At 37.6% G+C, this 26682-nt stretch overlaps 1 long non-coding RNA gene across 1 annotated transcript in view; it reads left to right on the top strand.

The window, feature by feature from the left end:
- LOC121484110 overlaps positions 1 to 26682 on the top strand; it is a 71471-nt gene that overhangs the window by 3655 nt on the left and 41134 nt on the right. The window contains exon 2 of the long non-coding RNA XR_005985947.1: positions 14526 to 14581. This is a non-coding gene — a long non-coding RNA (uncharacterized LOC121484110). The remainder of the gene's footprint in view (positions 1 to 14525; positions 14582 to 26682) is intronic.

Raw genomic sequence — 26682 nt, 5'->3', positions numbered from 1 at the left:
GGTACAGTTGCACCAATCTGTGAGTACACACACTGAAAATTGCTTGTTGAAGTCTTATTTACCATAGCAAAAAATTGAAGATGGCTTAAATATCCACGACCAAAATGTACATACATCCCACAGAATTCTATGCAACCATTAAAAAAATCTATTTAATAACATGAAAATATGCATACTGTGTTGTGAAATGAAAATATATTACACAATATGATCTTGTGTATATAAACTTGGAAATACAATTTTACATGTGCTAATATGCATAGAGAAGGGGGCTGCTTACAAACCAATTAAATGTAGTTACGTGAGCAAAAGGCTGTCGGTGATTCTTACTCAATTTTTTTTGTAATTTTCTTAGTATTTTTAGTAGACAGTGAATATTTGTAATTTTTGTAATAAGCAAAACACATTTTCATTTCAAATGAAAATGCAACTGCAGTGAGGGATTACGATTGTATTATCGTTGTTGTTGTTGCTGCTGTTATTTTACTCCCTTTGGCAAAATTTCCAAGCTATAGATACCATTTAGGGATGAGTAACATCTCTATTGGATCATTTATGCCACTTCCTGGGTTAGTATATATTCAATCCCTATGGCTTTCAAAGAAAATACGACCTGTCATAAACACCAAATGTACAAAGGCAGGACAGATTCTCCAGTATCTGCCATGAAAGAGCATCAGAAATAGATTCTGATTTGCCTGTCACTATCGTGAAAAGTAAATGGAAAGATTACTTGTGTTTAACTTGGGACATCTGATAGCAATTGGGCACAATCCATTTCTCAGTTTAGTGTAGTTATCCCTCAGCCTGCTTTCAGACCTAATCCCTTAAAAAAAAAAATCTTAACAGTTTCCAGAGTTTGGTCTTTTTCCAATTTTCAGGGCATAAGCCTTTGGGAAAACTTTAGATCTGATCTTCCCTAGTGCCTTTTCCTTTTCCAAAAAGAACAGAGTATTTCCTCACATGTGGGATTTTTGCGGTTATCATTTATCACTTTAGGCTTTCAACCACAAATTCATCCACTATTTTGTAAACTTCTTAGTCTTTGCTATAATGTATAGGAGCATTCTTAAAATAGTTTTCTAGGCTGGTACAACCTTAAAAGTAATAGAAAAAGCTCTTGAATTATTAAAAATGACCCAGTGATCTATTCCAATGATGTAAATGAACACAAAGTATTAGATGTGAGACATAGTTCTTTGCACAGTGAGTCATGTTATAAAATATTGTGTTCGTGCCATATGAGACGTGAGCTGCATTCAGACCAAGGAGAAACAATCGGCATATCCTGACTGATTTTAATAAGGATTTAGATTCCCCTTCACCACCACCACTTACTTGTCTTCTGATAGTCTTGTCCAGGAGCTAAAAAGATTAAATCTAGACCAAACCACTGCTAGTGCATACAATAACAAGCTGAAAGATCACCCATTAGGAATTGCTTCTCAGGAGCCCCTTAAGGGCTAATTTTATTGGATAACTCTGACCTGGATGAAGAAATTGAGATTTCATCACGTCTGTTCATGACACTAAATTAGCTGGGGCAAATAACACCTCCTAGAGTTTCCTTGATACATTTGAGAGTGGTTTATAGACCCCGTTGCAAAACAGTTCACTTAGGGACTAAACTAAACTAAGTCAGACAGCTCTGGGATGGACAAAATCCACATAAATGCAGCCAAGTTCCAAGGGTCTTATTAATCACAGTGCACACGGGGCAAGAATGTAGCTTTTATGAAAAATACAAAATAATATTTTAATGTATCCAGAAAATCATTCATCCTTAATTCTTGGCACTGGTTTCTATTTTTTCTTTCAGTGCAGGAATAAGAATGAATCTTGAAAGAGGATTCAAGTTGATTTAAAGGCAAGAAAAATAGATCCTTTGAGAAGAAACTAAGAATCTTACTTTATTTGGATTAAAGACAGAGAAGATAATATCTTGAGGAGATATTCACTGTGTCAAGAGAATTTGGCTAGACTTGAGGAAAAGCATTTAGCTAAATAAACACTGGAATAAGCCAAATGGGATGATTGAAGTATTTTTGTCCTTTGAGATCAATTAAATGTGGAGAAGTAGTCATTTGTTTTGAATAGCTTAGATTCCCCTAAACCAGAAGTCAGAGTGAATTGCAATCCCTTTCAAGTTCATTGCCTGCTCTGAGATTCTAGCAAATAATTTACTTCTTACTGTGTGTATGGCGGAAAAGGCAATAAAACTTGAAAACTTATTAAGCTATGTCTATGGATAGGATTCTTTTGTGAAAACACGGAATTCGATAGATATCTATTGATTACTTACAATTTTTAAGGCTCTATGTTATTGGCTTTGGGAAATAAAAATAAATAAGAAAACACGCTTACTTCGCTAGAGGAACTTAAAATGCTGTTATATACAATATAGGGCATATATACAAATAATAATGCATCAAGGCAGTGTGTGGTGTCTTATCGCAAAACAATACCTAGTGGCATTAGAGTATAACAAAAAACAATCAATGCTTAAATAGTAATAATGCCACTAATAGCAAGTACTGCATAGCCCTTATCTATGTGCCAGTTGTTGTTCTGAGATCTTTGCATAGAATAAGCTTCATAACAGCCCCACCAGATATTATTGTTCCTCTTTAATAGATGAAGTAGAGGCACAGGAAATATAAATAACCTGCCCAACCTCATTCAGCTCATAAGTGGAAGAACAAAAATTAAAACTTAGACAATTGTTTATCTGGCAGTTGAAAAACTGGCAGGGATTTTGGTGAATAAACTTGGGGTAAGATAAGGAAGGAAAGAAAGGCATTTCTGACAGAGCTCATCAAGAGAAGAGGGTGGTGTTAAGAGGAGTGTGTATCAGAAAATGACTGGTCCCAGTTGTCTGGGAATGGTGTTCATGTTGTGGAATAGTGTCAGGTGAGACTAGAAAGAGAGGCTGGGCCAGATGGTCTTGGGCCTCGGATGCCAGAGCAAGGAATCTGGGTGCCAGTAGTCACTGAGAAGCAATGAGGGTTTTGAAACAAAGATGTGCTATAATGAAAACAGGACTTTGGGAAGATGACCTTGTGGTGGAATCAGAGTGGGAAATTCAAAGGCTGGGTACTATTACAATGATAGAGAATCGATTCATTCCAGATGCACATAAATATTTTTTTAATGAATTTGTAGTTGTTAAGAATTAAGAGGATGCAAGATGACAGAATGTTATATCAGGGATGACAAAAATAGGTTTCCTTTGGCATTCCAAATCTGATTAATTTATAGTGGATGCATGGAGGGTTGTGTTGTGAAGGATTCTGAGGCCACATCCAGGAATAGCAAGAAAGAGTGCAGTGTCAGAGTGGGGAGAGCCAGCATAAATGTCAGCTATTTGTCATTCATGCTCTTTGCCTTAATGCCGAGTGGTGTGATGGGCATGGAAGATTTATGGGGCATTTTACTCAAAGCTGTGATCAGGTCAAAGCTAAACCAAAGAAAACGTAGGGCATAGAAAGATGACCGACCAAATAGAGACTCAGAAGACCTGGATTTGGATTGAACCTGACTGTTTCCTACCTGAGTATTTCAGGGCAGGGTACTTAACCTTCCTGAGCTGCGAGAGTTGTTTTGTGAATTATCTCAAATGAGAACTACACAAGTTCCCTGTGAACTGTAAAACACCAAGTAAAAACTTTAGATAATAATATGACATATTGTTTTAAATCTGGCCACAAAATTTTAATTTGGGTGTTTCTGAGAAGTTAGCTTGCTAGTTAATAGCTTGTGAGGCTTCCACACCCACACTTCCTCAGCTTTAGAGATTTTTTTTTGCAGAATTGGATATTATGGAGAAAAAAATTCTATCCTTTCCTGGTGGGGAGACCTTACATTCATAAACACAGTGCTCTGACTTAAATTAGATGGCAGTCTCCAACTAGAAAATTAATATAGGTGACATTTCTCTAACGGAAACGCCCTTTCTTAACTTCAAAGGACCCTTTGTTGGTCAAATATTCGAGACCATATTTATGTAACACCAATCCATTGGCAGGTCTCTCAATTTAAAAAAAAATAGTGGGAGAAAGGCACATTAGATTGATTTGCCAAATGAATGAACATTTAAGCTAGTGGCCCCAATTAGACAAGTCCTGAGCTTATCAAATTATAAGCATTCCTAGTATAAACAAAGTTGTAGTTGCCTCGGTCAGTTCCTTAGCACTTGGGTGGTGATGAAAGGGTCATTTAATATCAGCACTGACTTAGGACAGCAGAGGGAATTAGCTGTTCCCCTGATGCCATATTTGGCTTACCTGATGAAATATAAAGACGTGGTCCATGTTCTAGAGGCAAATAAGATATTTAACCTGCCAAGCATGACTCATAGCTTCTGCATCTTTAATGCCTATTTGAGACGTGGAAAGTAATACTCTATTTTTAGAGACTAACAAATGGTAAATAATTGTGGTTTGTGCTATTTTCTAGGGGAAAATGCTTTGAAATATACCTTTTAATTCTAGTATATTTTATCTGTCTGCATGTATCAGGTTTGATAGAAGTTAGCCAATGTGCAGAGGCAGAATAGAACAGGGGCAGTGAGATTCCAGCCACAGGCTTTTTGTCTCTAAGATCCCAACAGCTGAATGAGTCTGTGACCTTCTCCTCAACTTACTGAATTTTTAGTGTGGTGTAGGTGCAGCCTAAAGAGTATAGAAATGATACATTATTACTAAAACCTAGATTGGCAAAATTTTTAAAAATCTAGTATTGTGACAGGATATAGATACATTGATTCATAAAAAATGAGTTCATTTTATATTTTTTTCTCTATATCCTCTACTTAACATGTGATATTCTTCAATTCTTAATGATCTTTCCTTTTGGGAAGTAGTGATCAACTCATCATGTTTAATCACTGACTATGTTCCATTTTATGTAAATTCCATTATATTATTTGAATCTTTATTGTGGGCTGTTCACATACCACTTTTTAAGTTGGTAACAGGCCTATTCTCACAGTTTTACAGCAATTCTGAGCCCATTTATGTTCTGATTGGTGGAGTCCTTCCACACACCAACCACAGTACTACATGTAATCATTCTTGTTAATCTTTGTTCTTCTGATAGATCAAAACTAGTATTTTATTAAGTTTCATTTCTTTTATTACTAGTGAGAATGAGAGTATATTTTCCTGAGAATTCATTTCATTCTTGCCTATCTGCAGCTTTATTTCTTTTAATATTGGACTGCTTGCTGCTCATTTTTTCTGTAACAATTTTGTAAGAATATTTACCTTACTTTTAGAATGTAAACTCCATAAGGTTAGGGATTTATCTATCTCATCTCTAAATATTCCGTACAAAAAATGGTGTCCAGCTCATAATAGGCATTCAATATATGCTAATTAAATGTTACAAATAATTTTTTTCAGTTTTTATGTTACATTTTAACATTATTAGTTAATACTTTTTGAATTTATGGAAATTTTAAGTCACTGTTTCTCAACATCTTCAAACAATTATCTGTTCGTTTAAAACATGAAAATCTCATGTCTACCTTTAAGATTACTTGAGAACTTCAACACATTTAAATAGCATAACTAATGCTTCTGAGCTCTGGTTTGTGGAGGCGGGGGGGTGTGATTCAGCAGATGTGGGCTGGATTCCAGGCTGCCACTTAGAGCCTAGTCAGATTCTTTAACCTCTTGAACCTGAGATTTCTTATCTGAATATGAGAATAGTAATAGTCCCTACCTCATAGAATCATTATGAGAATCCTTATAAAGTACTTAGCATTGTATTCAGAATATGCAAGCTGCTAATAATATTACCTCAGTACTACTACTAATAATAGCGATAATGACATCTCTAAATGTCATTCTTCATCTGTAAAATGAGAATAATGATGTCTGCTTCTTGTGGTCATTGCCTGGCACATATTAAACACTTACTTTAATGACAGTTAAAAAGTAAAAATTATACGAAGTGAGAGTAATTTTAGAATTCACACACACGAAGATTCTGATACGCTCCTGGCCTTGGGAAAAGGAGGCCTTTCCTTTTGATCACTACCTCCTCTCCATTGAAAATGACGGGCGATGGCTTTAAAGTGTATATGATAAAATTCTGCCAATTTTTTTTTCCATTGGAGGAATCTGCCTTTGAAGTTAAGTTTACAAGTCCTTATTGACACCAGAATTAAAAATACTCACCAATCCTTCATTGTAGTTTTGTAATCTTATGTCTTATAGTTAACTTTTAATTTAGCTAAAATACATATGTTTTAATTATGAGGTAGGGATTGTCTAAATGTTTCCAGTTGATTATCAAGATATCCAAAATGTCTCGTTTTTGTCAATAGCACTTTAACTTTTCTTGAGTGATTTTTAAAAATCATTGTAGGTTTTTTTTCCCTTATATATTTTCTGGACTTATTAGGTTTTTTTCTTTATATATTTTCTGGACTTATTAAGTACATTTTAGGTATTGATTTTTGTGTTGTTATTATTCATAATAACACATAATTTACCTATTATATTATGACTATTATTGATATTTAAAATACTATCGTTTTTTAATCTGTTACCCCACCCATAATGTTTTTTATAAATTATGTTTAATATCTTTTTTAAATTAATTATTTGGATTCTTCAGGTATATTTGCAAATTATAATCTTATTTACAACTTCCCGGCTAAAGTATCATTGCTTTGAAGTTTCAGGACTTTGTTAGATAATAATAGTGCTAATAAATATTCCCGATTCTCTCCTCACTGTCTTAACACTAAGCATTACATTGGTAATTGGTTGGAAATAGATTTATAACCCTCCCCCATATTAAGGAAATGTGTTACATTCCAATTTTATTGAGAACTTTAATCAGAAATAAGTGTTAAATTTCATGTAACATCTGAAATTAGTGATATTTATTATCACTATTATTATCTAACAAAGTCTCTCAAGATCTGATTTTTCTTTTCTGGCCTGTTTGTAGAGTAGTACGTATTTTTTTTCTTGCTAACCAATGCTAATTAAACAATGCTCAGAGTACTTTGAAAGCCCTCCTAGGGTGATGGAGTTTTATTCTTTTGTTATACTGCAGGATTCTTTGCTATTATTTTAGGATTTTTACACATATATTAAAATGTATATATATTTTGCCAGCTTTTTTGGGGTTATACATCTCATTCAAAAGTGAGATTGGTCTATATTCTGTCTATATTCTGTTTTTGTTAGGTTAGGATTCAAAATTGTAATAACATTAAAAAATGAAATTTTCTTTTCCTCTCTGTTCTAGAAATGAATAAATAGTAGGAGAGGAATTGCTCCTATGGCTTTTATTGAAGTTGGACAAAAAGTCCCCTCTCTGAGCCAATGTTTTCAAGTCTTTTGTTTTTCAAAACTATCATTTTGCTCTATTATTTGAACAAGTTATTTTTTTATGAACAAGTTTTTATGATATATATTTTTTTCTTGGAAAATTATCCTTTTTATTCAGGTTTGCAAATGTAGTTGGAAAACAGAATGTTAGTAGTATGTGTGGTTGTAACTGGTTTCATTTAGCAAGGTTATATAAGAGAAGTACATGAGGAAGATTCAGCAGGTTTGCAAGACAAAGGACTGACTAAAGGCAGTCCAGAAATTTAGGATTTAGAGGGATTGGAAATACCCACTGCCTAGAGGCCCCTGTTAAGACTGAATATTTGTGCCCACCCTCTTTCCCCCACCCCTAGTTTGTACGATGAAAGCTAATTCCCAGTGTGATAGTGTTTGGAAGTGGGGTCTCTGGCAGGTAATTAGGTTGTGAGGGTAGGGCCCTCATGGATGAGAATAGTGCCCGTATATAAAGAGACTAGAGAGAGCTTCCTTCCTGTCGCTGTTCACTGCCATGTGAGGAGACCACGGATGACAGCCAGCTGCAAACCAGGACAGCGGGCTTTCACCTGAACCTGACCATGCTGGGCACCATGGTCTGAGATTTCCAACTCCCAAGACTGTAAGAAATAGATTAATGTTGTTGATACAGTACTTCATTATAGCAGCCTGAACTGACTAAGACAGCCCCAAAGGGAAGAAGTAAAATTTTAAAGCCTTTAAGTAACAAAAGCCCATTAATACTTTGCCTGTAGAAAATGTCATATTAAGTTTGTGGCCTCAAGGAAAGTATTAAGTTAAGGAGAGAAGTATGAGTGTAAGGAAGAAAGAAAGAAGGAAATTGAGCTTGAGAATTATGTCTAGCAACTTTGGAATTGTATTAGCTCTCTATTGCTGCATAACAAATTACCAAAAAATTTAGCAGCTTACAACATTACGTCACAGTTCTGTAGGTCAGAAGTCTGGGCATACAGCATGGTTGAACCCTCTGTTCGGGTCTCACATGGTTGAACTTAAGGTACTGACTGGGGCTGTGGTCTCATCTGAGGTTCCAAGTCCACTTCTAAAATTGCTGGTTGTTGGCAAAGTTTAATTTCTTGAGATGGTGGAATTGAGGTCCCCATTTCCTTACTGAGTGTCAGCTGGGAGTTGCTTTTAAATTTTTTTTTATTTTTTTATTTTTTATTTATTTATGATAGTCACAGAGAGGGGGAGAGAGAGAGAGGCAGAGACACAGGCAGAGGGAGAAGCAGGCTCCATGCACCGGGAGCCCGACGTGGGATTCGATCCCAGGTCTCCAGGATCGTGCCCTGGGCCAAAGGCAGGCGCTAAACCACTGCGCCACCCAGGGATCCCTGGGAGTTGCTTTTAGATCCTAGTGGATGCTATCAGGTCAGAAGATCTCCCTCACATGCATCTCTGACTTCGGAAAGGGCCCAGTTCCTTTTAGAGGCTCACCTGATTAGGCCAGGTAACCTAATCATGGAAATGATACAGCCCATCATATTCATAGGTCTGCCCAAACTCAAGGTGGCATTTATATATTACATAAGGCAGTACATGGTGGGATTGAAATTTTGTGGACTATCTTAGACCACAGACACTGCTTGAGAATAAACAGGTTAGAAGAGGGATTTTTATTGTTAAAGAACCCAGAAAATGGCAACAAAATAAAAGAAGATAAAATAAAAGAAGATAAAAACCCTTTTGAGCGCCCTCATTTTCATAAGCAGTCAATGGTGATGTCTATGCCCAGGACCACACTGCTGAAGATGCAAGAGCCTCAGTCAACCTAGGTCATTAAATGTCTTCCTGGAGCAGATGTCCTGCCTTCCCCTGCTGCCACTCTGGCTGCCCTCCAGACTTTATGTAAGTGAGAAATGATTGTGTTGAGCCATTGAGATGCTTTTTCTATCTACCCTAGATGTTAACACCACTTTAACCAGTACGATACCCTGAAAGGCAATGAAACAACTAAATGAAAGGGGCTTGGGGGTTCCCAGATGACCCAGTGGAGTCAAATTATTTATCTACCCTGACTAAATGTCTAAATGTCTAACATTCCTCTAAATGTCTGTGTTGTTTGAGCCTCTGAATTTTTAGGTCTCTTTTACAGTAGCTTAGTCTATACCTCAACTTATAACTATAGTTGCCTCTCAACAACGTCTACACCTTTGTATTTGTACCATTCATGCAGGAAATCTTAGGTATTACCTTTAATTTCTTCTCTATGTCTTGAACTATTACTTGTATTTTTATTGTTAATTAACTTTATGAGTGTTTAGAGATTTTCTCTCCAAAATTTTAAGCTCCTTAAAGGACTGGGACTATGTCTTATAAATTTTTATGTTACATAATCTGTAATATTATTCTTTAAAGAATAGAAGAGTTCAGTATGTATTTGTAATTTTTGGCTACCCTCAATCTCCTGTATTCTTTTTCATTGCTTGTAATTCAAGTTTCTGTCTCCAAAGATATAATATTTTCATTTCTTAAATTAACAAAATAAAATAACACATTATTAGTCCAAGTTTAAAAAACCTTATTCTTAGTGCTTTTGGCCTCTTTATGTTATGATCATGATATTCCTGCCTCAGATGGTGAATGTATTCTAAGTTTATCCAGCCACAATAGCAATATTTTGTGAGTAAAGACAAGGAATATTAAAGAAATCCCTAGCAGAACCTACCTAATTACTTTGAAAATATCTCTTCCTAGTGACTTAACAGGACTGTTTTCCATAGAAGAGAATGGACCCTGGCCCAGAACACTTAGGGAGGACAAACTGAGCCCAGAACACTTAGGGAGGACAAATTGAGCCATCCAAATAAAGAACATAGTATTATTTTTTCTCTGAAATGGGATGAAAACCAGCTTACGTTTACTCTACAAAGTCTTTGGTCATGTGAAATCAAATATTCAGGTGAAGTTTTTAAAAATCTGTTTTATTTCACTCTTAGGCTTTGTGTTCTAACTTTGGGAGGGAGTTCTCAAAGGGCCGCTGCTTGGTATCATATAAGTAGATTGAACTGAAGGACAAAAGACATGAGTTTGAAAACTAACCAAGATCATTGAGTGGCCCAGAGAAGGTGGAGTCCAATGGACTACTCACTCACTCAGGGCGCTGAGAGCTCCCATGGTTCTGAATTTGAAGCCAGTTAAAGACTATGCACGATCAATAAAATATTGCATATATATACACACACACACACACACACACACACACACACACACACATATGTATATATACATACAGATGCATATATTTAAAATATGTAAAAATATATATAAAAGTAACTTCTAGGGGTGCTTGGGTGGCTGCATTGGGCTCAGGTCATGAGCTCAGGGTCCTGGGATTGAGTCCTGCGTTGGCCTCCCTGCTCAGCGGAGAGTCTGCTTCTCCCTCTCCTTCTGCCCCTCCCCTCCCACTCCTGCTCACTCTCTCTCTCTCTCAAATAAATAAACGAAATCTTAAAAAAAAAGTAACCTCAGGCAAATATCCTAAATTTATAAAAGCTATAATTTACTGAGTTTGTTGGATATAAACTACCTGCGTGCCTATCTTCTAAATAGAAGAAAAAAATTAAACCATATGTTTAATTTCTTATATAACTTTTTCTTTCAGTGAGGAATGCCAGTAGATATTTTGTTTCTATTTTCTGAGAAAAAAAATTATTTAGTTGTAAAATTTGATTGATAAGGCTGAATCATGTGGAAAAACAAAAATATTTTTTAATAACTATGGCTGATTTAATTAGTTGCTGCCTTCTAGTGAGTAGTAGCTTTAACTGGAGGAAAAAACTAGTTGTTTTTTTTTTATTAGACAGATTACTTAAGTTAATTTATTGAGTTAATTTATTTATTAACTACATAAGGTTAATTCATTTTCTCTAATAAGCACTAAAGGACTTCAGTATTTAATCTTTTCTTAAGTATAGATTTATTATACTCTTTTGATTTTCTTTTTTCTGTTTTACCATCTCTCCTAAATAGCTTGTCTTTTATCTAAGTGTTATTTCAAACGATAGTGCCACCTAGTGTTTATATAATTTTTCTGGCCCATCTTCTCTAAGAAATAAAGTGATAAAGTCATTGTTTCATGGGTGAATATTTTAAAGTAGAAAAGCAGTGAGTTTTTAAAAATTTTTCATACCAATGGACTCTGAGTGAAGCAAACTTATATCTTAAATTAAACTAAACTTCTAATTTTACCTAAAGAAAGCAACCAGTTATTTTTAGTAGACTTCACATGGGTCATGGCTAAGATGTTTAGTATTCTACAGACTTCACTGAAATGTTTGGAATTCACAGAGCTTCACACAATGTCAAGGCCAAAGTAGCTGCTTAACAGATACTTAAAATCATAGACTGCTAGAACTGGGATGTCCTAACCGAGTGATCAGGGACACAGGGCAATGGTGAATAACAGGAACACTGTAAACATGCTGTTATTTGTTTTCTTTTCACAAGTTTCCTCATTGGTTCACATGATTTCAAACTCCAGAACTATATTCAACTATTTCAAAAGTTAAGGAGGAATTTAAATAAAGCATATACCTAATGGTAAGGGGGTGTTTAAGAGAATAATTGATCCTAATGTTAACTCCTTACAGATGTCATCTCTTTAGAAAGACATGTTGGAATATTTGTTGCTGCTTTTTTTTAGAAAAAGAAATGATCACTTAGAATTGATGACAACTTTCAGCTCAATGTTAAATGTTATCTAAAAGAATAGGATTATTTTGGGAACTTCTGACTATAGTTTTGGTAACTTCTCACTTTTTCCTGAGGTTGAGACTTCTTGATATTGTTTTGGTGAGAGTGCCTTTGTAACAAGTGACAGAAAACCTAGATAGGCTGTTGCCCATACAGTAAAAACCTATACACTTGGTTTGATTATTGCTCTGGTTCTGTTTCTCATAAGTTCTCTTAGCTCTGGTCTCTTAGCTCCTCAATCATTGATTGTGTCTTTAATTCTGGGACTAGGTCCCTCTAGGTCAAGAGAATGGGATTAATCTGAATAGTTTAAGTCACTCAGAGGCTGTCCTTGAAGTTGAGCTGGGGTCATGACTCCTTCAAATTGTTATCCCAACACAAGGTGTTGTACGTGTTCAATTAATGTATATTCATTTATTTATTTTAAAGGTTTTATTAATTTATTTGAAAGAGAGAGAGTGCAGGGGAGAGAATCTGAAGCAGACTTCACTGTGAGCACAGAGCCCAGTGCGGAGCTCGATCCCACGATGGTAAGATCACGACCTGAGCTGAAACCGAGAGTCAGACACAACCGACTGAAGCACCCAGGTGCCCCTAATTCATGTATATTTAAAATAAGTTGATGGAGGCTAAAGAATGTATTCAATAATGGCTTGTTTCTATGATTTTAAATAAAGTATAAATATGTTGGCTTAAACGTGTCTTTCTAAATCAATGGATTCAGAAAGTGGTCGTGTTTAAAACTGAGCATTTTTTGGTTATTTTTTGCTATTGATTGTGATAATAGCTACCATATGTCATTATTACCCTACACAACCAAACAGAAAGTTAGAAGGATGATTCATGGAAGAAGCAGTACCCTCAAATATGGAGATTAAAGTACAGGAAGTGGAAGACAGCATAAAATATTCATATCATTACTTTTCAAAACTTGTTTCAGATGTTGTCACAAGATGTCATCACAAGAAATCAAAACAGTAAATCTGGATATATTCATTGAAAATGTGGGACTAAAAACATGTTGTTGATGTCATTTAGCTAAGTCAGTGTCAACAAGACGGGAAGCCAGGACTTTCCAGGTTTTTGCATTAAGGCTTTGCCTTATTATCAAGTCACAGTGAATAAAACCAGCCACATCTTTCATTCAAGTCCAGTGATGTGGCCGCATAGCAGGAACTTCATGTTAAACCCAGATCTATGGTGTCACACAGGCCATGCCCTCAGAGATAAGACATTCTCTTCATCAACTGTCATTATAACCATCAGTCAAAACTTTTCCCACTAAAGTGTCTCCTGAATGCTGACTACTTCAAATAGGAGGGAAGTACACTCCTGGGTAAAGTCCATAGTTTCATGACCTCCAGAGGGGATATAGCCCTCTGTGTAGGTGGGGCCCCTGAAGTGGTTTCTAAATTCGTTCTTCAGAGACCCAGGGTTTTGCATAGTCTCTGGAATTGGCAGGAAGTGGAGGTTACTAGTGGAAACGTGTCCATTCCTTACCACTTTTCTCTGCTTCAGAAATTGGCTTTCTAAGGTGCCTGGGTGTGTGAGTCATTTAAGTGTCTTGCCTTTGGCTCAGGTCATGGTACCAGGGTCCTGGGATGGAACCCCACACTGGGTTCCCTGCTCAGTAAGGAGCCAGCTTGCTTCTCCCTCTCCCTCTGCCTGCCTCTCTGCCTACTTGTACTTTCTCTCTCTCTCTCTCAAATAAATAAATAACAACTTTTATTTTTTTTATTTATTTATGATAGTCACACAGAGAGAGAGAGAGAGAGAGAGAGGCAGAGACATAGGCCGAGGGAGAAGCAGGCTCCATGCACCGGGAGCCCGACGTGGGATTCGATCCCGGGTCTCCAGGATCGCGCCCTGGGCCAAAGGCAGGCGCCAAACCGCTGTGCCACCCAGGGATACCAAATAACAACTTTTTTAAAAAAATTTTTTAATTTATTTATGATAGTCACAGAGAGAGAGGGAGAGAGAGGCAGAGACACAGGCAGAGGGAGAAGCAGGCTCCATGCACTGGGAGCCTGACGTGGGATTCGATCCCGGGTCTCCAGGATCGCGCCCTGGGCCAAAGGCAGGCGCCAAACCGCTGCGCCACCCAGGGATCCCCAAATAACAACTTTTAAAAAGATTCTATATTCAGTTTTATTTAGGAAAAAAAAAAAAGCCCATGGCTAACATGTTTGGAGAGCCCTTGCCATTCAGGATAGGTGAGTGTCCCTGCCTGGAGGGCATAGCCACAGACACTGGGATGAGAAATTGAAGGTTTTAGTGGCATATGGAGGCCATGGTCTGCATCCTGGCAAAACACCTGACTGAAAGAGCAATTTCAGTTGTCACTGAGACAGGTTATTTACCACACAGATATTTAAGCTGTGTATCACTCTAAATTCTCAAATAAACACATGGAATATTATGTGATTTCTAAAATGCAAAGCCTTACAGTGTTATGTATTATTACAGATCTGCCAGTGATTTCTGTGGGGCATGACGACTTCTCAAAAGGCCTTAGCATTTGGGTAAGCGACTCTCTGTGGTGTTGTGACTTAGGAAATTAAAATTCCCCTTTTTTTAAAAAAAAGGCTTTTCTAGTGACTTATGACTAGACATTCTTCTGTTAGAAATTCACTCTTCTAGATCAGAGCATTTGTCTTCTATTAAAGTATAAATAATTCCATGTAGAAGATAAGATGTTTCACAAAATATATGGTTTTTTGTTTTCAAAAATTAAAAAATATCTGGACTTGCATTTATTTTAGTGTATAATACCCTCTTTCTCTTCAATAGCAGAAAACTGGATCTTGCCAAATTGAGATAACTTAGTCACTTCTGGTTTTAAACTCAGTCTTTTTGGAAACTCACTACTCAACCATTCAAGATTCTTTCCCCCCTTCTTGCCTTCTCTTTGGAAGACTCTGGGTTTATGGAGGCTTATCTCAGGTAATGCTGGTGCATTTGAAGGGTGCTTATCTTATCTGTGGTGGTCTCCTGCCCTCCAAGGCCTTCACTGAAGTGTAACTCACCTCACCAGGCCGTGGGGATTGACTTTTGCCTTCACTTTGTCTTCCATGGATGCTTGCAGTCCTACCTTGGCTTTCAGTTGTATAATCCATACTCTCTGTGTCCTTTCTGACCCAGTCACAAGGGTTCTTTAGTCTATCATCCCCTTAGATACTTCTCTGCCTTCTTGGGGACCAGAAACCCCTGGCTGGTCCCCCCACCCCAACCTAGGGCGAGTAAAACTCTGGGTGGCTCCCCTAAGGTCCATGGCTAAAAGGAGTGGTATTTGGACATGATATGAGTACATAAACTATTTAAATTACTTGTTACTAGTTTTAGTGAGATCAATACAGGAATTGAGAGTAAACATTCAGACACTTAGTTAGAAATTTGGTTTTAATAATTAAAACTTGGGGCTTGTGGGGACACCTGGGTGGCTCAGTGGTTGAGTGTCTGCCTTTGGCCCAGGGCATGATCCCGGGGTCTGGGATCGAGTCCCACATCAGACTTCTTTGCATGTAGCCTACTTCTCCCTCAGCCTATGTCTCTGCCTCTCTCTCACTGTGTCTTTCATGAATAAAAAACAAAAACAAAAACAACAAACTTGGGGCTTGTATTTTTATGTCTTTGGATTTTCTATATCATATACCTAGTAATTCATCTTTATTATTTTATTTTTATTAAAAAAGTAACTGTTCCTTCACAGTGGGTTTGAGAAGTCTTGGCCTGGATGATTGCTTTTCCTGTTCAGGTGCCATGTTGGACCTGGCATAAGACTTCTCTGTGAGATCTGGAAAGCTATATCCGCCCACTCCACTGAGAGGAAAGCCACAGGCAAATCAAGAAAAAGCACGAAAAGGAACCTCAGTTAAGATCTTAAAATATTGTCTACCTCACCATCTGGATATCCCTTGACAAAAAATACAGGGGAGTGGAAAGAGCTACATAAATGTAAAAAAAATCATTTTACCTCTAGGGAGGCTGATTTTCCTTAACAATAAAAAGAGAATAATAAATCCCATTTCACTGATTGTTGTAAGGCTTAAATGAGAAAACATACATAAAATTCTTAACTCAAGGCCTGGCACAGAAATGTTAACTTCCCTATAAAGTTGGCAGAATTCCTAAAACATATTTCATTTCAGCAGTTAAGTTCTCTACTCCCGTAAAAGCCATAAATGTCCATTCTTACTAATCTTTACGTTATTGAGAACATTTGAAGTTGAAAAACCACTATATAGGGCTGTAACTGTGAGAATCACAATATTTACTAGAATTGTAAGAATTTTTTTAAAAAAAGAGAACGAATGCACAGTGATCAAGAAAAGTGCCTTGTGGAGGAGTTAAATTTATGATAATACCCCCCCATACATACACACGCAGGCACACACATACCCACTCACCCACGTATGTGAACACATATACACACACTCACACACACCTAGTAGCAGACTCGGATACAAGATTCAAAAGCTGCTTTCTGTCAGCAAAACAAAAAATCAGTAGACCTCAGCGTCTCCTGTGGATGGTATTTTGTTGATACATTTGGCGTATACGTTTATTAAGTAGAAACAAGGCAAAAAAATGACAGCTGCTTCCTGAGTTTGTTCTACAGCTTCTAGAGAGTGATCCCATAATTGCAACTGTGTTTTCCCTATCTTGCCACAGTGTGATTTTTGTAAAGTAATTACACTAGCAAAGGATGGTTTAGACCTTGGAAGTGAAATATTTCTCTTAAATACTGCTGTTTTAATTAAATGTAACCCTAGGAGAACAGTGTTTAGTTGCACAAATGAAATGGGCCGAGCCCTAGGGCACTCTGAATCCAATAGAGGAAATTGAGCAGCACAGTCAGTTGGGCACAAGCTATGAGAAGAGTGAAACAATTTATCAGGCAGACTGGAAGTTAATTATTCAGTCAAAATATAATACGTCATAACATGCCAAAGGCATCAAGCCACGTGGGGCAAATACGTAAATGTGACGACTATTGATTACCACCAAATTAATGCCTTGGTTATTGAATCAGTTTTGTATTTTTTTTTAGCACTTTAAAATCAGTCAAAGCCAGTGCAATAAAAGATGGTTGGAACTAATACAGAGACCGGAGCCATAATCAAATTTCAAAGTAAGAAATTAAATTTGGGTCATAAAGCCCCAGAAAGTGTGGTTTCAGAATCACCAGTTAGGCTAGGTTTTATGGGAAAAGTTTCTCAACAGCATAAATAAGATCCACACACAAAGTAACAAAGAGAGTAATCATCTTCTCTTTATACATCTCTTGGCCTTCAAATCCACCCACAGTCCTGGACAAAACATACTTTCACAGAATTCGGGGAATAAAGTGGTATTAGGAAATGAAAATGATGGAGATGAGAGAGCACTTCATTATCAGGAACCTGCTCTAAAATGTACCCAGGGATTGTTTTAATTTGTTTTATACTAAGATATGTAGACACAGAAAAGACTATGGTGAAGGAGAGAATTTTTCTGCTCACAGATCTTCAGAAGCTGGAAGCTAGGCATGCTATGCAGGTCCACATGGGAAGGAAGCACAGATTGGTCAGGATGTAGGGGGAAGGCACAGGAAAGTGTGGGTAAAAGCTTTTATTATAGTTTCTGTGGGAAAGAATGGGCAAGGCAAGGTAAGCAGATATAAGATTGGCTAGTTTGAATAATTCCAGCAGGCTCTCAGGGGTGTATGGATTGTACTAAACTCTTTTATACCTAGTCCTGAGGCTTGGTATGTGAGAATTCTGTAAAGGAGGTAGTTGGAGATTGGAGAGTATGGACTTGGGGTTGGCTGGTTTGCATATGAAAGGGGGGCTTGCTGGGCAAGTCCTTTAAAGTCTCTAGGAATTGTCCCTGAGAGGTGGTCTCCCCCAGGCAGGTGAGGCCCCAGAGCATCAAAAAATAGAGAAAATATGGGCAATACAGGACCTTCCATTCTCTGTGTTCTGGAATATGAAGAATATTAAAGTATTGAAAACGCTGGGGCTGGCCTCACTCTGCATATGTTACTCAACTGTGCTAAGGGTTGTCTTTATTTTTAGGTTTTGTTAACCATTCAGAGATGCTATCTGAGCTTCCCTGATCCTGACCATGCATTCTTCTTAACTACAGATTATTTTGCAGCTCTGCTGCTAATCATGTTTTCTTCTATAGCAAGAAGGCTTAAAAAGTTAAATAATGAGAAAATGACTCTTTAGACACCAGTGATTCTGCTGAAGTTCTCTTGAAAACTCTTCACTTATGGAGAAATGCCTAGGAAGGCTGTCCACCGAGGATGTCAGTGAAGGTATTAAGAGATCAAGCATTGTTGAAGAAAGATGAACATCCCATTGTGACACAAACAGAATACATTTTAGAAATTAAGGTCTTTATACTTCAAAGAGCAGAAGAAGCAATATCTTTAGACTGAGATGGTGGGAATGGTTTTCAGATCACTGTTTTATACTTCACACACAGGATAAATTATAAGTCAAACTGTAGCCAAATTTACAATATCAGAGGTGTATTTTACTTTCATTTATTTAATGTGATCACTATAATGCCTGTGGTTACATTTGTGCTAAATTTTCAGTTATTAAATTTGATTTTCAGTAGATTAAATTTAGCTGTAAAATGTTCTTTGTGCCAAGGCATAAAAGGAAAGTCCTCAGGCAATAGCATTTTTCCAATCATTGTTTTTTGAAATGCATTCAGTTTGTAATAAACACAAACACACATGGTAAAATATGACAACTATTTTTTCATTGTTAGCATTTTCATCTGTGAGCTTGAAATTTAGCCAGCAATTGTTTTTGTCCAGAGGTCAAGAAGTGAAAACATCATAAAAATGTTTTCTCACAGAAAATAGCACTGCATTGATCACATATGAACGGCTCTGGAAAAATAACAAAGAACCAGAACTCTGTCTCCAAGGGAACAAATGCTGGTGCTTCCCTCAACTAGTGGCTGTTCCCTGTCTTACCACTGTGTGGTGCTGCTTACTATTAAATGGGGTGTGTGTGTGTGTGTGTGTGTGTGTGTGTGTGTGTGTATCTTTATTCGCTTTTTAAATTTATGATGCCTAAAGTTGAAAGATACTATACATCCTGATTTGGAAATATCATGTGCTCGGATTCTACTCACTGCATATGAGCTTTCTGAGTTTGTGGAGATTCAGCTTTGCCAGATGATAACTAGATATCCTGAGCCCGAAATTACATGTATTTCCTGTTCAACAAATGACTGGCTGCGGAACTCAAACTAACCATATTGCCAATTAATCTGATTTTTCACACAGGCATAGATTTGGTGTAGAAACATTGCAAATAAAAACCTTTCAAATTAGGGATCCCTGGGTGGCGCAGCGGTTTGGCGCCTGCCTTTGGCCCAGGGCGCGATCCTGGAGATCCGGGATCGAATCCCACGTCAGGCTCCCGGTGCATGGAGCCTGCTTCTCCCTCTGCCTGTGTCTCTGCCTCTCTCTCTCTCTCACTGTGTTCCTATCATAAAAATAAATAAAAATTAAAAAAAAAAAAAAAAAAAAAAAAAAACCTTTCAAATTATGGAAGCATTTAACTCTCTTTCCAATGGAGATTCTCATGTTTCACCATTTTAGTGAAAAGATAATTAAACAAACAAATAAGGCTTTTGGATATGGATGATCATGTAGACTTGCTGGTTAGTTTGGTTAAAAAGAAAAAAAAAAAAACTTCCACAAGCCTATTCACTTAGGTAAAAGGAGAAAATTTTAAAGACTACAGGACGAAGAGCTTAAGGAACTCAAAGGAAGAGACTATAACTTCCAAGATGGGAGCTGGGAAATGCCAGTCTTCAGGAAGCAATGGCACTACTATCTCTATACCTCTAAAGTCACGTAGTCCTTTTCTATCTCTGAACTTCAAACTGAGAAAATGCTTTCTGTTCTTCCCCTTCGTATTTAAACACAGTAAAATCCCACGAAGTAAAAAGTTGGAGAGTTCCTATAATCTCTTTACATAAAGTGATGCTGCATTTTGAATAGACTATCTGATTTTATATATATTGGGATTGATCTTATTCTAGCATAAGGGGTTGAACTATATTATCAAGAATATCCTAATATTACTCTTGTCTTTTTCTTCATTCTAGCTTGATGTCTTAATACTTTCTGTTGAACTTTACTGAATTGATTAGCATTTTTTAGAGTCTCATGATGACCATGTAATAGAAAGGCAGGCTTGCTGCTCTTCTGGTTACTTTAGCTCTTGGACTAGGAATGGACATGTCATCCAAGGCCTACCAATTCACTGACTGGCCAGATTCTCTCTCACAAGGAATGAGACATGGAGTCATGTTCACTACAGTAATTTGGGGGCTGAAGGTTGAGTTGAAAGGTCAAGTAGAAGCAGAGCCAGATCCAGTGACATGGCAAGGTGAAACCTACAAGCAAGCTGAACACTATGGGGAAACTCAGAATGAGTAAATTATTAAATTTATTGAATAAATTCTTTTCCATTGACAAATAATTTGGAAGGGAATTCATGCCTATCTTTGGCATGGAAGGAGGTCTAATAATTGACTTAGGTTATTTATATATCTAAGACTAAGGATTTGGTTAAAAAAAAAAAAGACTCAGTATTTGGTGACAGAGGAAGTATTTAAAAAAAAAAAAAACAAATACACAAAATGTCTCTCTCTTGGTTCAACTATAGGAAGGTTGAATAACTGAAAAGGCCTAGTAAGATTTAAGAGAATTTCTAAGGGAAATGCACCGTGAGTAAGATGGGATTAAACACTTGCCAGCTCACAGGTGTTGAATCTGGCTTTGCTTTCTTCATCATATCCCCCCACTCCAGCCATGGCCCCTTTGGCCCAGAAATGGGGGTGAAGGAACCACTTTCTCATTATTGGGATGACAGAAGAGGTACAGTGACTATAGTTGCTGGTTTCTTATTGACATTGTCTTTTCCCTTGGACACTGATGGGAGAAAGAAGGGAAAACATGTACAATGTTCTTAAAATATAAGCCCATTGACCATAGAAGGGCTATGGCATCTATGTTAGATATTTTCACTTCTACCGGGTAAGAAATACCATCCATTTCTAGAAAGAAGTCTAAAAGAGAAATTGGTGATTCTAATTCTTTTCTATCACTAACTTTCTGAACCCAGACAGGTCCCCTCATTTCCCTGGGCCTCAGTTTTCTTTTGTATAAAAAAAGATCAAGTCCCTTCCTACTCTCTCTATTGTCTATGTTTCTTGTTATTCATATGGAACCCTCTTAAAGTGGCTGTACCCATCCCAAACCAGATGACAATCTTTATTTCCGAACCCAAATTAGGGTGGATAATTTTGGAAGAGCAGATCTGCCAGTTTAAGATTCACAGGCACCAATAAATTAAACAAATAAGATATGCTTTTGGCTTTTATGCAGTTGTTTTGAAAGAGGGAAAGAGCATCCAGGCAAATACTTGCTATTCAATGGAATTAAATCACTTCAACCCTCCTTCCCCACCAACAACATGCGCACTTAATTCCAACCAAATTGTTGTGCATCTGAAACCCATATGGAGGGGTGGGAGAGGGCAAAGAGTAGGTCATGGGGCCAGGTTGCCTAATCCAAAGCCCAGCTCTGCTATTTGCGAGTATGTGATGTTGGGTTGGGCAAATTACTTAACTTGTCTGAGCCACATTTTCCCCATCTGTGAAATGGGTATAATAATGGCATTTTCTTCAAAGGGTGGTTGTGAGGATGAACAAAAAGCACTCAGTTATAGTGTCTGGCACATACTAAGTGCTCAAAAACATTGTTTATATTTATTATCTAAATGTACTGGTAAGGAAGGGGTTAAGAGTTCATGGACTTTGTTCAGATCTGGGAATGCTATAAAGTGAAGAAAATGAATTAGAGACGGACTCTCTTTGGCTTCCAGGAGGCATCTTTTTTCCATGCTGGCATGTCCCCAAACTTTGTCTTTTCCACCAAATCATCATCTGAGTGCTGAGTAGCCTCTCCTCTTCAGTACGGTCCAAGAAATGAGGATGGAGGAATCTTTATAGACAACCCCAAATGGCTACCTACGTAAGTGGGCTGGTTGGGTTTTATTGATCACCTAGTTGAGCTTCTCGTTTTATAGATGATTGCCCACCTATATTGGAGAAAAGGATAGGAAGAGAGCTGAAGCAGCCACTGTCCATTGCAGAGCCGTCAGAGCATGAGGGAGGCTGTCTCAGAAAACCTGAGTCCAGACAGGGAGAGTAAACAGAAGCCAGTGCTGTATAATCAGGGTAGAAGAAAGAGGTAGAAGAACAAAGGTTTTTTTTTTTTTTTTTTGAAGATTTTATTTATTTATTCATGAGAGAGACACACACACACACACACACAGAGGCAGAGACATAGGCAGAGGGAGAAGCAGGCTTCATGTAGGGAGCCCAATGTGGGACTCAATCCGGGCTCACACCCTGAGCCAAAGGCAGATGCTCAACTGCTAAGCCACCCAGGCATCCCCAGAAGAACAAAGTTGTAAGAATTATCCACAAATACCTCCAACAATAATCACGCAGTTTGGGAACTGAGAAATATTTGTGGAGCTAGGGTCTGCTGTGTCCTTGGCATTCATAGCATCACAGACGGACAATGTCTTGGAGACCCAGCCTGTTATACGACTCACGAGGGTCTCATGAAAAAGATGGGAAGGATGTATGGGGGGAAAAGGTGTGGCTGCCAACTGCTGGCTTACTTACAGGCACTGTAGTTTGTTTAGTATTTTATTCAGTGTCTAATAAGCTGCTTATCATTTTGTCCATATCACTTTGGACTTATTCAAAGACAACATCCTTTTGTTAAAAATCCTGATGTAAGCGATCTAATTGGTTTTTGTAAAAATAGCTAGATGTGGAGGGGCTCTAATGATCAGCAGCTGGTTGCTCTGCTGGTGCCCAGAGAGAAGGCCTTCCCCTAATTGAATTTACCTGCATGGTTTGGTTATCAGAAAAGAAGTACAGGAGAAGAGTGGTTGTGGAATAATGTGAAATAAGGACAGGTACGTATGCATAAGAGACAGTCAAATATAAAAGCTTGTGCCATCTGTCATGTTTATAAAGCAATGGTATTATAGATAGGGCCGGACAAAGTGTTAGGGTGCACTTAGCATAGATCCTCATTTTTTAGAAGAGGAAACTGAGGCCCAGAGTGGTTCGATGCCTGCACAAGGTTACCGAGTCTAGTTGGCAGCCTGTGTCCTGCTCAGGGGCTCTTTCTGCCTTAGCCTGCTGCCTCTCACGGTCATGGCCATCGCTAACCTGTGTCTTTGGTGGAGGAGGGAGTTGTTTCTCTCTTTGTTTTTATTGTGTAGGCCGGAAGACTTCTTTTTGGTAAAACATAGTAGTGAAAGTTACTGTTGGCCATTTTCTAAAATCCATTTCTTTTAGAATGAGGATTTCAAAGATAGCTTCCAGTTAGAAGAGTTCTTCATGATGATGTGTGAGACAGACCCCACCCCTTTGAACATCCCAAGAATCATTCCTTATGGAAGACTCAGGCCATGGCTAAAGAAGCTGGAAGAAGGTGATGATGGCATTTTGTTAGAAAGGAGAATGTGTTGATGAATGAGTCAGTGCAAACATGTGAGAGGATGCACCCTCAAAACCCAGCAAAGGGAAAGTGGGCTTGCTTGTCTAAAAATGGTTAAAAATGGTCACCACATTAAGTGTAGGAATAAGCCAAGTTACTTATGCTTGTCTGAGAGAAGAGGTGGTTTATCCAACTACCTTTCAGGAAAGGAGTGTGTCAGTGCTCTGTGACTCTTCCAGTTTGTTCAGGTTTCTAAAATAGGATTACCAAGGAGTCTGACAGCAATGGGAATAATGAAGTGCCCAGAATAAGCAGCAAGGTGGCTTATGTCATGTTGTATGCAGCATCATGAATAAGAGGTGATTTATCCCTTTCATCAGGCCAAGCTCTTCACAGGCAAGGAATCTTATTCAAACTATGGCCACATCCTAGACCATAAATAAAATCCCAAGCAACAAAAGCACCCTTGACCAAATATAATTTAAAATTAGACTGCATTCATCGGATTTTAAAGGTAGGAAAATGTTTCAGAAACATTTTATCCATAGTCCATAAATAATATCATGATCTTCACAAATTTGATATTTAACATTCCAGTTGGTGAAACTGTTGTCAAACCCTCCCAGGGGTTTGGGGGAATGTGAAAAGTACTACAAGCCACTTGAAACCAAGGAATATTGAGAAAGTGTGGAAGGGTTGATGATTCTCCAGGTTCTACAGAAAATGTAGGAAAGGAGTCACTGTGTGATGGAAAAAAAAATGTGCATGTGTATATATATATATGTATGTATATATATATATATTTGCTTTTATATATATAAAAGGAAAACAACACGAGCAATCTGCATTTAAATGTTGCCTTAATTTGAAAGCCCATCAGAATCCTTTTTTTTCCCCCAGTGGAAAATCTGCAAAACCTTCCCTTTCATACCTAGGGAGGTGAGTAAAAAGCATTCAATGGATCATTCTGGGGTACAAAAAGCCTCATAAATTTGACTTTTTATTGTGCCATCACAACATTTCTAAGGAGTCTTATTTACTATTTATTTTAGTTATGGAAAAACTAAAATACGTTGTATACCTTGATCTACCAAGTGAAGCTTTTAATGAGGTCATTAAAATGACTTCCTAATTCCACCATGCTTAATTTTTTAAGTAAAATGAAGGGAAAGGCTCTAATGGCAACCTCTGCCCTCTGTTGTAAATTGACCTCGCACATGCCTGTCTGCTATGTGAACCGTGAAAAATTTTTTGGAACTCTTTCAACCCTCTCTCTTTACTCGTTGTGGTAGTTAACATCTACAATGAGTGATCCATCTGTAAAAGGCACACTGCAACGCTGCTCATTAATTAGAGCACATGTTACAAATTCGTAGGTAGACTGAGGCTGTGATGATCCATATGAGCAAGTCGAGGACATTGGGTTTCTGTAGCTCCCTTTGTTCTTCACATGATGATAATAAGGGACATACTGCCATTACCAATAAAACAATGTTCTAGGGATCTCTTCCTAACTAGCATCAGTTCTAAAGCCGGAGGCTGTTAGCTGTTACCAATATTATAAAACTACAAAAAAAGTTTACTAGTTTCTTTCTGAGCTTTTTCTTTTCTTTTCTTTTCTTTTCTTTGGGGGCGGGGGTTGCTTTGTAAGCTTTTAAAGGAGTGAAAGAATGAACCCGTTGTTCAACTGCCTGTTCTTTCACTCAGTCTTCCTCTTTTAGACCTAAATACTATACTACAGACTTGGTTTCTTTAAGATCAAATTCTTTTGATGTTCTATAGATTTGGTAGTTTCACTGACGTGGTTTCTTCATTCACTGTAACTTAGAAAAACAACAACAACAACAACAACCCCAAACTGAGCCGATTCTTTTAGAACTTCCCTGTGGTAGATGCCAGAAGTCACTACTCCAAGGACAATGTGAGCTAAGGTGAATAGTCACTGTAAGTAAGAATCTTGAAATGGAAATAGAATAAGTGAACGATTATAACAGGATGATCGTTACTGTGCGGTTGCTCACAGGGTGGTTTCTGGTGTTGGGCTCTAGCTGTTTGAATTTTGATTTGCCACTTACTATTGTATCACTCTGGGGAAGTTGTGTTGTCTGGTTGAGTGTCAGAATAAAATGGAAATATAACAGTGACTTCTTCGTAGTACTAGGAGGACTAAATTATGTGGTGGATCCAAAGCTCCTAACACAATACCTGGTTACAGTTACCATTATTATGTTATTATAATCTAAGTGTAGTGACATGGATTCATAGGATTAAGTGAGCTGCTCATCTTGAAATTCTCATAATTCTATCCGTATCCATAGTTACATTGTAAGTCACATTTTATTTCTGTTTTCAGATGAAGAAAAGATATAGAATGAATAACACATAATTGATTTTCTCACCGAGTTAAATAATAAGATGTTTTAAAAAGTGCTTCTAATATTGGGACACGATAACAGTTTGGAATGTGAGTCATACTGTCCGTTATGTCGTGTGACTTAATCTGCCAAGAAGTTCACTGGTTACATGTTCCCCTTCCTTTATTTTTAGCTTTGCAGAACAAGTTGAACATTGTGCTTTTTAAATTTCATTTGAGGGGGAAAATGTCTATACTTTTTGCAAAGATCTGCCCTCTATGTTATATGATAAAATCTATTCAGTTCAGATACAGACTTTGTGGCCAAACCATTTCTCTGCACTGGAAGAATAAATGTCAAATCAGACATTTATTTTGATGATAATAGCTAAGCTAATTGACAGGTGCTAAAAGCTAAGAATGGCTAAGTTAGAAGAACTTGGTTCAGGAAGATAAAACCAAGGATGGCAAAGAAATCCCTACCAGAATGAAATAGGGGCTTGTTCCAGTTGCTCGTGTAGTCCTTTTACCATTACTTTACATTCTGTGCATAGAGAAATGAAAATGGTGAATTCTGGGAGCTGTTGCTCTGTGCAGAGGATGATGACAGGCACTGATAGGCTGGTCACTCCTCAGTGCCCAATGCTCTCTGAGTGAGTAATGAGGATTGTGGTAGCTCCCAATCAGCCTCCAGCAAGTAAATTTCTTTTCTCCTTTCTCTCTCA

Source organism: Vulpes lagopus, chromosome 1 (assembly GCF_018345385.1).
Source record: "Vulpes lagopus strain Blue_001 chromosome 1, ASM1834538v1, whole genome shotgun sequence".
NCBI classification, from domain to species: domain Eukaryota; kingdom Metazoa; phylum Chordata; class Mammalia; order Carnivora; family Canidae; genus Vulpes; species Vulpes lagopus.
The sequence above is the reverse complement of the archived record's forward strand: the minus strand, read 5'-3'. Positions and strand labels throughout refer to the sequence as shown.